Here is a 14,982-nt window from a genome sequence, read left to right as displayed (position 1 = left end):
GAGGAGGTCCAACGGTTGGCGATAGCGGCGCCTGCCGGTACGAATCCTGCTGCCGCGCCGCCATGTCCTCCTCCCGTGGGCCGTAGGAGGTCTGACGGCCGGCGATGGGGGAGAAGGGGAGGGCAGCGCCTGCGGGTATGAATCCCGCTGCCACGCCGCCATGTCCTCCTCCCGCGGGTTGTCGTCTCCTCCGTCCCACCAGAACCCTAACGATCCCTTCGCCGCGGCGAAGACGGAGGCGGAAGGGGAGGCGGCGCCGCCCGGAAACCCTATCATGCCCAGTGACCCTCCCTCACCGCAGATGGAGGCCACTTCAGAGACACTCACCCAAGAGGAGATGTTGCGTCGGCGGAAGAGCTGTAGGCGCAACACCGGCGTCTCGTCGACATGTATCGGCGGCTCTACTGGACGCTCGGGAAGGAGCGTCGGGCGCGGCACCAGTAGTACGCCTGGGAGCTTGGGCGGAGCTCGCTTGAGGCCGAGCAGTGTCACGCCCCGAACCAGTTCCGGCTGGAACTAGCCCGTGACGCTCCAAATTAACCTGTTAATCGATACCAGTCCCAGGAAACAGTGCTGGTATCACAGGGAGACAGAATATCATAGCAACAGAGGTCTCTTTATTATAGAGTAGGAGTACAGTCATGTTGGGCTACGGACAGATCCCGAGCTCACAACTGCATTACAAAAGCGAAACGGAAGCCAGGACTTGGACCAATCATCACAGGCGCGACTTGGGAACTAGGCCGAAACCCTAAAACTCATCGTAGCCGGCTTGCTCCTGGAAGAACTCCTCATCAGCAGGATCCACTTCATCTTCTTCCGCAACTGGGGGGGGGATTATTTATATAGAGCAAGGGTGAGTACGGGAGTACTCAGCAAGCCAGGGGAAAATAAGTGTTTAATGCAGGCTTCAAGGAAAGGCTGTTGTTTTTGCAATTGATTTTATTTGAACTCTTTTCTAAAAGCAACTAAGTGAGTGCTTCTCAAACGACACGGACGAGGCAGTGCGTCTCGTCCGGTCGGAGTATGTGCAATGTATCAGTCTTTAGATTTTGAAACAAGGTTGGCACCCGGCCAAAAGCTTTTTAAACGGCCACCCGGGCCAACACCTTTCAAATGGCCACCCGGGCCTAGCTGATCCCATCAGCTGCAGGTTTCTTTTCAAACATCGAACCCGATTTCACAACAGCAAATTTCACAAGCAGTAGTCAAACAAAACTACGCTAGGAATCACCTCACATCCGCCCATGACCGTGGGCACGGCTGTTCGAACAGTTTGTTAACCTCTGCAGAGGGGGTACACTTTACCCACACGACATTACTAACCCGGGTCACCCAGCCCGTGGGGATCAGCCACGTCGGGAGACCTCCAAGCTTTCATGACAAGGCATTTCGAAAGCCGACACAGGTTTACCATATGCCGACGAGAGGGGTCCCAGACCAACAACAGGTTAGGTCCCAGACCATACTGTGCCAGGAAGCCCAGGGGTCCTCTCCGACACCACCCCGGCGAATCCACATGTCTCTCGGCATCAAGGCTCCCCTGATAAGCTAGTTACTCAGCCAGGGGTGTCCCATTCCACCCATGTGGTCGTACTTGTCTTATGTTTGGATGAAATTCCAAGGAATCGGTCCTTAAGTGCGAGAGCGGGAAACCGTACACCCGGTACGTTCCCCGGTCCGCGGATTTGGAAATTCATTTAGTTCGCAAGCACCGACCCAGGTGTCGGGTTTTCCAAGGCTTTTGTAAAACTCCAGTTTTACCCAAGTTGTTACTTCAGATTTTAAATTTGAAGGCGACCGTCGATATTCGCACAGAGTGCACGAGTATCGAGTCGCATCTGGGTGGTTACAAGGGGACATGGTGTAACAATTAACAACGGATGGATCAAATGCAACAAGTTAGGTAGGTCCGCCAATCTGCCTTGCAGACGGGACAACAGATTAAGTGTGATCCTATCAATGCATAATATTTTGCAAGCAATATAATTAAATTTCAAATATAGGCTCAAGTTGTTCAAAGGTGGCTTGCCTTGCTCGAGATCTGGAGCTTGATCCTTGAAATCCTCGCACTGCGGGTCTTCGGGCTCCGAAACTACACGCGAAACGGGACAACTCAACAAACGGCGAAAATAAAGCCCTATTAATGACCCCTAAGCGTGCCATTAGGTAGATCTCGAGATTTGGGAAATTTTGGAAGTTGAACGGAGTCAAGCGGAGTTATGGTTGGAAAGATATTGAATTTCTAAGGTTATTGGATTTTTTTTGGTCTAAAGGAAAAAGGATTTAATTAAATCCCTTTTGGAAAAAGAAAAAGGAAATGATGAAGGGAGGGACTCTAGACTTTCCTCGGGCGGCTAGGGCGCGGCCCAAAGGTATTCGGCTCGGTCCGGCCGAGCTAAACGGGCCGGACGGCCCAAAGCGGCCCATTTACGCGCGCGCGCGGGAGAGGAGAGAGAGAGAGCCGGTGGACCGGGCTCACCTCGCGCGGCCCCGGGTGGGACCCGCTTGTCAGCGGCTCGGCCCACCGTGCGGAGGGAGCACGCGGCGCATGCGCGCGGCTCGCGGTGAGGGCGGAGGCGGCGGGCCCACGTGCAGCCTCACGGCTTACCGCGGACCACGCGCACGGGGAGAAACGGAGGGAGCGGCTGGCCGGGTCGGCTTATCTGGTCGCGGCCGAGGTGGCGCCGACGTGGCGCCTACGTGGCAGCCACGCGGGTCGGCGGAAGGTAGACGAAGGCCCAGCCGAAACGGACGGCGGGCGGCGGCGGCGATCGGCGGAGCGGGCCACGGCGATACAAGCGACAGCGAGTACACCGGGCGGTAGTACGGGACGAGAGGAGACGAGCCAACGGCTCGGATTCGCCGGAGGTAGCTCGGCGGCGGCGGATTGCGGCGGCGGCAACCGGCGGCGGAAGAAGAGGGAAACGGCGATGAGGCCACGAGAGGTCGATTTCCGGCGGTGAGAGCATCTACAAGGCCACGGGAACTCGATGCTAGGGTTGGATTGGACGGAGCTATGCCGAGCTGGGCTGGCGACGTGCGGCTACTTCGGAGCTCGAGCGGCGATGGCGGCGAGCACAAGGCGAGCAACGGCATCGGTCGGGGCGGCGCCGGCCAACTATGGGAGGTCTACTCGAGCTAAAACCGAAGTCTAAGGGGGGGAGACGGAGCGAGGAGGGAGAACGAAGCGAAACATCACCGCGGGGAGGGAGAGGCGCTGTGACGAGAGGCCGACGGCGCGGGAGTGACCTCTCCGGCCTCGGGCCGGGGAAGAGGAAGAAGAGGCGCGGCCGGAGTCCTCTTCGGCGTCCTTGCTCGTGCCGGCTCCTCCGACACGCGCGGCGATGATTGGGGACGGCGAAAAAAAGAGACGGCAGTGGAGGAGGCGAAAATGGGGAGGAAAGGAGAAGGGGAGGCCGGGGGTTTAAGGAGGCGGCAATGTCGGTTTGGGGAACCGACTTGCGCGGTCAAGAGCGCGAGCTGGCGCTCGGCTAGCGGCCAAAGCGGTGGCAGACGAGATGACGCCGGCGGGAGAGGAAAAAGGAGGAAGGGGAAAAGGAGGAGGAGAAAGGAATTCTCTCCTTTGCCGATTCGGGAAAAAGAGGGTGGGCGCGGGGCGACGACGCGGCAGAGGGAGGTGAGGCGCGGCCTCCGGGCCTTGGCGGCTAGCGCGCGGAGTGGCGGGGGCCGGTGATGACGACGGCGGGCGGTTTGGAGCGGAGCGGCGACAGCGGCGACTGGCGCGGGCAGAGCTGACGGCGGCGGCGACCGGGCGGTCGGCCACTCGGCTTGCGCGGGCGCGAGCGGCTCACGCGCGCACGCGCGCGGCGCGCGGGCAAAGCGGCGGGATCGGGAGAGAGCGAGGGAGCGCGAGGGAGAGAGAGAGAGAGGAAAAAGGAAAAGGGCCGGGGAGGCAAAGCAGACTTTGCGGAGGAAAAAGATTCGGAAGATTTGGATTCGGAAATTGGAACTTGACGATAGATCGGGGATTGAGATCTTGAGATGGCACGGACACTAGACAACAAGCAAGGAAACAAAATTTCGCAATTAGGGTTTTTGAGAGATAATTTTCCCGCTAGGCGCCACGACGGAACGGGCGCTACAGACCAACCCCCCTAACAAGGATCTCGACCCCGAGATCCAGCACCTAAGGGAGCAGCTCCGGAAACTCGGCGCGGAGAAGATCTTCTCGTTCCCAGGTTGCCTCATCTTCAGAATGATTGCTCCATTGGACCTTGTAGAACTTGATGGTCTTTCTTCGAGTCTGACGTTCTGCTTCCTCAAGAACCTTGATCGGTCTTTCCTTGTAGGTCAGATTCTTTTCCAGCTCGATGTTACCCAGGGGAACTTGCTCTTCTGGAACTCGAAGACATTTCTTTAACTGGGATACGTGGAACACGTTGTGCACATCTGCGAGACCTTCAGGTAGCTCAAGCTGATAAGCCACTTCGCCACGTCTGGCGGTTATGAGGTAGGGGCCGATATAGCGGGGTGCTAACTTGCCGGACATCCCAAACCTTCTCATTCCTCGGAGTGGTGATACCCGTAGGTACACATGATCTCCTTTTTCGAACTCAAGGTCACGCCTCCGATTGTCAGCGTAATTCTTCTGACGGTTCTGTGCTGTCTTCAAACGTTCTCGTATCAGCTTAACTTGTTCTTCTGCTGACTTGAGTATGTCAGGACCGAATACCAAGGCTTCGCCCACCTCATTCCAGCACAAGGGAGTGCGGCACCTTCTTCCGAACATTGCCTCATTCGGCGACATCTGAATGCTGGCCTGATAACTGTTGTTGTATGAGAACTCGGCATACGGCAAACAACGATCCCAAGTGCCTTCGAAATCCAAGGCACATGCTCGCAGCATGTCTTCTAGGATCTGGTTTACTCTTTCTGTCTGACCATCGGTCTGCGGGTGGTAGGCCGTACTAAAATTCAGATCAGTTCCGAGTGCTTCATGCAATTGCTTCCAGAACCTTGAGGTGAACTGAGTGCCTCGATCCGACACTATTTTCTTGGGACAGCCAAATCTACATACGACATGAGTCATGTAGAGTTCTGCTAGTTTCTTTCCATCATAGGTGGTCTTCACTGGCACGAAATGTGCTGACTTCGTGAGTCGGTCCACGATTACCCAAATGGAGTCGTATCCGCTGGGGGTTCTTGGCAAACCGGTGATGAAATCCATTCCGATCTCTTCCCATTTCCACTCGGGAATCGGTAAGGGTTGTAGCAGTCCAGCTGGCCTTTGGTGTTCTGCCTTGACTCTTTGGCAAATGTCACACAGGGCTACGTATTCTGCGACATCTCGTTTCATTCCAGCCCACCAGAAGTATGCCTTGATATCTTGGTACATCTTCGTACTTCCTGGGTGAATGGAGTAGGCGGACTCATGAGCTTCCTTTAGGATGAGGTCTCTTAACTCCTTCTTGGCCGGTACACAGATGCGTGGACCGTACCAAACTGTGCCTTGATCGTCTATGGAGAAGTTGGTGTCTTTCTTCTCCTGTATTCTTTCTATTAACTCTTTTATCCCTTCGTCTTCTTTCTGTGCCTCCCGAATTTGCGATTCTAGGGTAGGCTGTACTGTCAAGCTGGCAGGGACTCCTGACTGTACCACGGTCAGCCTTAACTTCTCCAATTCTCTGCACAGTTGACCTTGGTCAGGCCGTATTTGAGCTATATTGCAATAGGCCTTGCGACTTAGCGCATCAGCGACCACGTTGGCTTTACCAGGATGATAGTGGATTCCAAGATCGTAATCCTTGATTAGTTCCAACCATCTTCTCTGTCTCATATTTAACTCGGTCTGAGTGAAGATATACTTAAGACTTTTGTGATCGGTGTATACTTCACATCTGTTCCCGATTAAATAGTGCCTCCAGATCTTAAGAGCATGAATCACGGCTGCCAACTCGAGATCATGGGTGGGGTAATTGACTTCATGAGGCCTGAGCTGCCTGGATGCATAGGCCACAACCTTTCGTTCTTGCATTAGGACACATCCTAAGCCCTGTCTTGATGCATCACAGAAGATCTCGAAGTCTTTTCGGATATCTGGCAAGGTGAGAACTGGGGCAGTGGTCAATCTTTTCTTCATTTCTTGAAAGCTGTCTTCACAGGCTGTGGACCATTGAAATTTCTTCTCCTTCTTTAACAGCTCGGTCATAGGTCTGGCTAGCTTAGAGAATCCTTCAATGAATCTTCGATAATATCCAGCTAAGCCGAGGAAGCTGCGAATCTCTGACACATTCTTGGGCGGGTTCCACGCAAGTACAGCTTCAACTTTGCTGGGATCTACTTCGACACCGTTGGAGGAGATCACGTGACCAAGAAAAGCTACTCGGTCCAACCAGAATTCGCATTTCGAGAATTTAGCGAATAGTTGATGATCTCTGAGCTTTTCCATTATCAGCCTCAGGTGTTCAGCATGTTCTTCCTCGTTCTTAGAGTATATCAGGATGTCATCGATGAATACCACGACAAACTGGTCCAGGTATTCCATAAAGATTTTGTTCATTAAGTTCATGAAGAATGCTGGAGCATTGGTGAGTCCGAAGGACATTACTGTAAACTCATATAGACCATAACGCGTCGAGAAAGCGGTCTTCGGAATATCTTCAGATCTGATTTTCAGTTGGTGGTAACCTGACCTCAAGTCAATTTTTGAGAAGACTCTTGCTCCTTTAAGTTGATCGAATAAGTCGTCAATCCGAGGCAACGGGTACTTGTTCTTTATAGTTACTTCATTCAGGGCTCTATAGTCAATTACCATTCTCTCAGAGCCATCCTTTTTCTTAACCAGAAGCACTGGGGCTCCCCAAGGGGATGAGCTAGGTCGCACATAACCTTTACTTTCCAGTTCTTCGATTTGTCTTTTAACTTCTGCTAATTCATTAGCGGCCATTCGGTAGGGTCTTTTTGCAATTGGAGCTGTGCCTGGTGCCAGTTCTATGGCGAACTCAATCTCTCTATCTGGTGGCATTCTTGTTAATTCTTCCGGAAATACGTCGGGATATTCACAGACTATGGGCACCGACTCCAAGGAGGTGACTTGCAAACAGGTTAGGATAGACCGACTTGCGGTAGGGGTGTTAGGGGTAAAGCGGACTTGCTTTCCTCCAGGTCCTTGCAAGGTGATGGACTTTTCGGCACAATCTATCTGTCCTTTGTGCTTAGCCAACCAATCCATCCCTAGAATGATGTCCAAGCTTTGCGAGTCTAGGACTATCGGTTTGGCTAGGAAGTCAACTTCCTCAATTCTAAGGTTAACTTCCGGGCATATTTGAGTTGCCCTTATATTTCTTCCAGGGGAATGTACTATCATTGGTACACGCAAATTTTGGGTTTTCCAACCATTTCTTTTCACAAAAGCTTGCGATATGAAAGAATGGGAAGCTCCTGAATCAAACAGAACTATTGCGGGTACGGAGTTGACAGAGAACATACCCATCACAACGTCTGGAGCATCCTGAGCGGTTTCAGCTTGAATGTGATTCACACGTCCTCGACCAAAGTGGTTGGAAGCACGGGAACCTTGTCCACTTGCCTGAGAGCTAGGACGAGACTGAGCTGCCGCTGGAGTAGGAGTTCTGGCGGTGCTGCCATTAGCATGCCCTGAGTTGGTGTTGGTAGGATTCTGAGGACACTGTCTAGCATAGTGACCCATCTGGTTGCACCGGAAACACTGAACTGCTGACGGTCCCTGTGGTGACTTGAAGGAGGTAACACTGTTTGGCGCAGTGTTGCCACTAGGGCATGCTTCTGTGGCTGAGGTGCCGGACGGTTTATCTGAGGACGAGGGGCGTAGCCTGGCTGGCGGTTAGTCTGAGTGACCGACTGATGGTATTGCATGGGTTGACCGTAGCGAGGGCGAGGTGCGCCTCGGGAAGAATTTCCCTGATGGTTAGACTTGCGTTTCTTGTATTCTTCGGTGGCCTCTTTTCTGGCATCCTCAAGTAGAAGTGCTTTGTTGATCATATGTTGAAAAGTGGGGAAGTCATGAGCAAGCAACTGGAGTCTCATTCCAACTGCGATTCCTTTCAAGAATTTCCTGATCTTTTTCTTATCGGTGTCTACTTCCTCAGGGGCGTACCGAGCCAACTTGTTGAACTGACTTAGGTACTCATTGACACTGCTGTGGCCTTGCTTAAGTCTGTTAAATTCTTCTTTCTTCATGTCAATAGTGCTTTCAGGCACATGAGCTGCACGGAAGGCAGCTGCAAACTCATCCCAAGCAATGTTAGTGGGTTCAGGATGTGCATTGCAGTAATTCTCCCACCAATCTGCGGCAGGTCCTCTTAGCTGGTGAGAGGCGTAGAGCGTCTTCTCAACAGGAGTACACTGCACTAAGTTGAGTTTTCTATCAACATCTTTCAACCAATCGTCAGCCTCGACGGGCTCGACGGTCTGAGAGAACTCTGGCGGTCGAGACCTCAGAAAGTCCGTCAGCTTGGATCTGTTGTTGCCCACGTGAGGGTGGCCATTTCCATGCGCATTATGCTGAAAGCTGGCTATGGCTGTGGTTAGACCTTGCAGGATTTGTGTCTGAACTGCCATTATGTGTTGCATGTTGTTTTCCACATGAGGTGGGGAAGGGAGGCGTTCTCCTCCAGAATTGTGACTGGCAGTGTGGTGAGAGCGGTGAGACTGCTCCAACTCTGCTTCACGGGAAACTGTGCGATGCGAGCGGTTGCTGCGGCGAGGTTGCTCAACCTCTGCGTCGCGGGAAACAGTACGGTGCGAACGGTTGCTGTGGTGAGAATGCTCATTAGCTGGTTCGTGATTTGCTTCTGCTTCAACTCTACCATCATCAAAACCAAAGCGGACTGGTGCACGAGCTGTACGACGGGGGCGGCTAGCCATCTAAACTCCCAGAAAAGGGCGGGGTAAGAGTCAGATAAGCACTTAGGAGGGCAAGGAGCAAAGCAAATAGCAACTCAGATAGCACACACTAGGCATAAACTGGATTTTTCAAATCATAAAAACACCTGATACAACGGGTGTGGACTAGTCACAGAGCTACGCCGAGCTTGACTGTGCGCACACCTCCTAGGAGAACCAGACTACCAAACAACACCCACAACAATCACACGCACGCACTACCTCGCCACGACTCCAAAAGAGTTGGCGGCGGAACAAAAGGGCCTAACACACGGACGGCTGCTGAAGACTGCCTCCTCTACTCCTCGTCGGCCGGGCTGCCTCCTGTGGTCGGCTCCTCAGTCGAAGAAACGTCGATCGGCTGGCGCGAAGGGACCGGCGGGACCTGTCGAGGGCCGGCAGCAGCACGGGCCGCTGGCGGTGGGGGAGCTGGGTGGCGGAAACGGAACACGGTGGAAGAACCAACAACACGCTTCCGCGCAGTGCGGATAAAGCGTGGGCCACGGCGGGAGGAAGCGACTGGAGTGTGTCCGGGGGTGTAGGAAGGGCTAACTGGGTGTGGGTAGGGGGAGTACACTGGTGAGTACGGTGCACGCGAGCTGGGGGAGCGCGGGCCACTGGGTGTGCGAGCAGAGCCGCGGGAGCTGTGGGAGGACAGGTGGCTGGCGTGGCAGAGACGGCCTGAGTCCCAAGAGATAGTGTCAACTGAGGTGACACCCTCCTCGGCCAGACGGGCCTCCAAGGCGGCGTAGCGGCGGGCAAGGGAACGGTAAGCCTCAAGGAGTAGGTCGTGCTGAGTGGCCTGAGCCTCCGAAAGCTCGACCATGCGAGTCAGCACTGGCTGAGACTCGCTGTACGGACAAGGGTACCTGGCGTCTGAGTGGCCAGAAGGAAGACGTGGAAGCTGCCGGAAGGCGGAGCCTCCGAGACGGTGGCCGTAGTCGTGGGCCAGGCGGCGAAGCGCAGTCCAGGAGAGGTCCTGGTACGCGATCTGGAGAGTGGGCCTGGCCACAGTGAAGTGGTGAGGGCGAAGGCCAACTCCGTGTATACCTCCACGAGGGTAAAGGTACACAGAGAGCTCACAGTGAGGGGGAACACGGTCCACGGAGTACCCCGTGTACTCGGGACACGAGAAGCCAAGGAAACGGGCGAGGTCACGAAGCTGGGCGACGTGGTGACCCTCACCAAAACCGTGGGAACTGAAGCTGGCGTTCACTGCCATCTACAATTTTGAAAGAGGGAGAAAGATCAGTAACCCTTTTTTGAAACAAACTATGGAAAATAAAGAAAACAGAAGAAACCCTAGTTTTTCGCAAGTAGTTTTGAATCTAGTATCCTTAGGGTCGTCCTAAGCGTCGGGTTTCGCCCTAGGGCCAAGCCTGTGCTCTGATACCATCTCTTGTCACGCCCCGAACCAGTTCCGGCTGGAACTAGCCCGTGACGCTCCAAATTAACCTGTTAATCGATACCAGTCCCAGGAAACAGTGCTGGTATCACAGGGAGACAGAATATCATAGCAACAGAGGTCTCTTTATTATAGAGTAGGAGTACAGTCATGTTGGGCTACGGACAGATCCCGAGCTCACAACTGCATTACAAAAGCGAAACGGAAGCCAGGACTTGGACCAATCATCACAGGCGCGACTTGGGAACTAGGCCGAAACCCTAAAACTCATCGTAGCCGGCTTGCTCCTGGAAGAACTCCTCATCAGCAGGATCCACTTCATCTTCTTCCGCAACTGGGGGGGGGATTATTTATATAGAGCAAGGGTGAGTACGGGAGTACTCAGCAAGCCAGGGGAAAATAAGTGTTTAATGCAGGCTTCAAGGAAAGGCTGTTGTTTTTGCAATTGATTTTATTTGAACTCTTTTCTAAAAGCAACTAAGTGAGTGCTTCTCAAACGACACGGACGAGGCAGTGCGTCTCGTCCGGTCGGAGTATGTGCAATGTATCAGTCTTTAGATTTTGAAACAAGGTTGGCACCCGGCCAAAAGCTTTTTAAACGGCCACCCGGGCCAACACCTTTCAAATGGCCACCCGGGCCTAGCTGATCCCATCAGCTGCAGGTTTCTTTTCAAACATCGAACCCGATTTCACAACAGCAAATTTCACAAGCAGTAGTCAAACAAAACTACGCTAGGAATCACCTCACATCCGCCCATGACCGTGGGCACGGCTGTTCGAACAGTTTGTTAACCTCTGCAGAGGGGGTACACTTTACCCACACGACATTACTAACCCGGGTCACCCAGCCCGTGGGGATCAGCCACGTCGGGAGACCTCCAAGCTTTCATGACAAGGCATTTCGAAAGCCGACACAGGTTTACCATATGCCGACGAGAGGGGTCCCAGACCAACAACAGGTTAGGTCCCAGACCATACTGTGCCAGGAAGCCCAGGGGTCCTCTCCGACACCACCCCGGCGAATCCACATGTCTCTCGGCATCAAGGCTCCCCTGATAAGCTAGTTACTCAGCCAGGGGTGTCCCATTCCACCCATGTGGTCGTACTTGTCTTATGTTTGGATGAAATTCCAAGGAATCGGTCCTTAAGTGCGAGAGCGGGAAACCGTACACCCGGTACGTTCCCCGGTCCGCGGATTTGGAAATTCATTTAGTTCGCAAGCACCGACCCAGGTGTCGGGTTTTCCAAGGCTTTTGTAAAACTCCAGTTTTACCCAAGTTGTTACTTCAGATTTTAAATTTGAAGGCGACCGTCGATATTCGCACAGAGTGCACGAGTATCGAGTCGCATCTGGGTGGTTACAAGGGGACATGGTGTAACAATTAACAACGGATGGATCAAATGCAACAAGTTAGGTAGGTCCGCCAATCTGCCTTGCAGACGGGACAACAGATTAAGTGTGATCCTATCAATGCATAATATTTTGCAAGCAATATAATTAAATTTCAAATATAGGCTCAAGTTGTTCAAAGGTGGCTTGCCTTGCTCGAGATCTGGAGCTTGATCCTTGAAATCCTCGCACTGCGGGTCTTCGGGCTCCGAAACTACACGCGAAACGGGACAACTCAACAAACGGCGAAAATAAAGCCCTATTAATGACCCCTAAGCGTGCCATTAGGTAGATCTCGAGATTTGGGAAATTTTGGAAGTTGAACGGAGTCAAGCGGAGTTATGGTTGGAAAGATATTGAATTTCTAAGGTTATTGGATTTTTTTTGGTCTAAAGGAAAAAGGATTTAATTAAATCCCTTTTGGAAAAAGAAAAAGGAAATGATGAAGGGAGGGACTCTAGACTTTCCTCGGGCGGCTAGGGCGCGGCCCAAAGGTATTCGGCTCGGTCCGGCCGAGCTAAACGGGCCGGACGGCCCAAAGCGGCCCATTTACGCGCGCGCGCGGGAGAGGAGAGAGAGAGAGCCGGTGGACCGGGCTCACCTCGCGCGGCCCCGGGTGGGACCCGCTTGTCAGCGGCTCGGCCCACCGTGCGGAGGGAGCACGCGGCGCATGCGCGCGGCTCGCGGTGAGGGCGGAGGCGGCGGGCCCACGTGCAGCCTCACGGCTTACCGCGGACCACGCGCACGGGGAGAAACGGAGGGAGCGGCTGGCCGGGTCGGCTTATCTGGTCGCGGCCGAGGTGGCGCCGACGTGGCGCCTACGTGGCAGCCACGCGGGTCGGCGGAAGGTAGACGAAGGCCCAGCCGAAACGGACGGCGGGCGGCGGCGGCGATCGGCGGAGCGGGCCACGGCGATACAAGCGACAGCGAGTACACCGGGCGGTAGTACGGGACGAGAGGAGACGAGCCAACGGCTCGGATTCGCCGGAGGTAGCTCGGCGGCGGCGGATTGCGGCGGCGGCAACCGGCGGCGGAAGAAGAGGGAAACGGCGATGAGGCCACGAGAGGTCGATTTCCGGCGGTGAGAGCATCTACAAGGCCACGGGAACTCGATGCTAGGGTTGGATTGGACGGAGCTATGCCGAGCTGGGCTGGCGACGTGCGGCTACTTCGGAGCTCGAGCGGCGACGGCGGCGAGCACAAGGCGAGCAACGGCATCGGTCGGGGCGGCGCCGGCCAACTATGGGAGGTCTACTCGAGCTAAAACCGAAGTCTAAGGGGGGGAGACGGAGCGAGGAGGGAGAACGAAGCGAAACATCACCGCGGGGAGGGAGAGGCGCTGTGACGAGAGGCCGACGGCGCGGGAGTGACCTCTCCGGCCTCGGGCCGGGGAAGAGGAAGAAGAGGCGCGGCCGGAGTCCTCTTCGGCGTCCTTGCTCGTGCCGGCTCCTCCGACACGCGCGGCGATGATTGGGGACGGCGAAAAAAAGAGACGGCAGTGGAGGAGGCGAAAATGGGGAGGAAAGGAGAAGGGGAGGCCGGGGGTTTAAGGAGGCGGCAATGTCGGTTTGGGGAACCGACTTGCGCGGTCAAGAGCGCGAGCTGGCGCTCGGCTAGCGGCCAAAGCGGTGGCAGACGGGATGACGCCGGCGGGAGAGGAAAAAGGAGGAAGGGGAAAAGGAGGAGGAGAAAGGAATTCTCTCCTTTGCCGATTCGGGAAAAAGAGGGTGGGCGCGGGGCGACGACGCGGCAGAGGGAGGTGAGGCGCGGCCTCCGGGCCTTGGCGGCTAGCGCGCGGAGTGGCGGGGGCCGGTGATGACGACGGCGGGCGGTTTGGAGCGGAGCGGCGACAGCGGCGACTGGCGCGGGCAGAGCTGACGGCGGCGGCGACCGGGCGGTCGGCCACTCGGCTTGCGCGGGCGCGAGCGGCTCACGCGCGCACGCGCGCGGCGCGCGGGCAAAGCGGCGGGATCGGGAGAGAGCGAGGGAGCGCGAGGGAGAGAGAGAGAGAGAGGAAAAAGGAAAAGGGCCGGGGAGGCAAAGCAGACTTTGCGGAGGAAAAAGATTCGGAAGATTTGGATTCGGAAATTGGAACTTGACGATAGATCGGGGATTGAGATCTTGAGATGGCACGGACACTAGACAACAAGCAAGGAAACAAAATTTCGCAATTAGGGTTTTTGAGAGATAATTTTCCCGCTAGGCGCCACGACGGAACGGGCGCTACAAGCAGCCACCGCCGCCGCCCTTCGTGTCCGGGCTTGGCGGGGACCTGGTGGTGGTTAAGCTAGTGTCCGCGACGGTGCCGAGGTGGAAGAAGTACGACTTCGCCAGGTGTAAGGTGCAGATCATGGCGATGGCCAGGTTTTGCCACCCCCGCATCCTCTTCGATGACCATCGCGATGGCGTGTCCCTCCCTGCCGCGCTCTTGACAAACAGTGTTGGTGATGATGTGGCATCCTGACATGTGGGGTCCACGTGGGTCCCACGCTAACTCAACCTCCACGTCGGATAAAACCGGGGTCAAAAACACCAAAGGATCTAAAATGAACGGTTTTGTAAGTTGAGAGATGTCATATATCTAGTTTTGTGGTTGGGGACGATTTTTGTAACTCGATGACAAGTTGAGGGACCTTCGGTGTACTTTTTACAACGGACTTTGACCCCTCGGCCCGGTAGAACCAATTTAACTGACGATTGCGGCTCATAGGCCATAACCCATACATGTCTCCGTACCCATGCGGCCCACGTTCACGGTTTGTTCTCCTGTGATCTGCTGGGTCCGCACGACGCGGGCCTACCACAGACGAACACGAACATAGCGTGCGCGGCCGAACGTGGTGTGTCCTCGTCTCCGCTGCGACGGGCGTGGGCGAGCACCACCGCTCGTCTACGCGCTCGAGCATCAGATCTCATCAGATCTCGTGAGCCACCGTCGCCCGGCGGCAATGGTCAAGCCAAAGGTAAGGATAGTATGGGTGGCTATCAAACACCCGATCATAGTGCTGCCCTAATAAATTAGGGTAATATGATATTATCTATTATCTTACATTGACAGTTTTGGAATCAAACTAAACCTAACCTTTTTCATGAGCTTCTAGCATTGATGTGTAGTCAGCGTGTTGCACTGGACCAGTTTTTTGAAATTTTAGAATCTGATTTTTAGGATTAATTTTAGGTGGTTTCTTCCGCAGTTTTGTTGCCCAACTCTTTTTTATTTTTTCATGTTTGCTATTCCTAAGTAAACAAGTAAAAGAAACCAGCTAAATTTATTCTTAAAATCAACATTTCAAATTAAAAT

This window comes from Oryza sativa, chromosome 1 (genome assembly GCF_034140825.1).
Source record: "Oryza sativa Japonica Group chromosome 1, ASM3414082v1".
Classification (NCBI taxonomy): domain Eukaryota; kingdom Viridiplantae; phylum Streptophyta; class Magnoliopsida; order Poales; family Poaceae; genus Oryza; species Oryza sativa.
The sequence above is the reverse complement of the archived record's forward strand: the minus strand, read 5'-3'. Positions refer to the sequence as shown.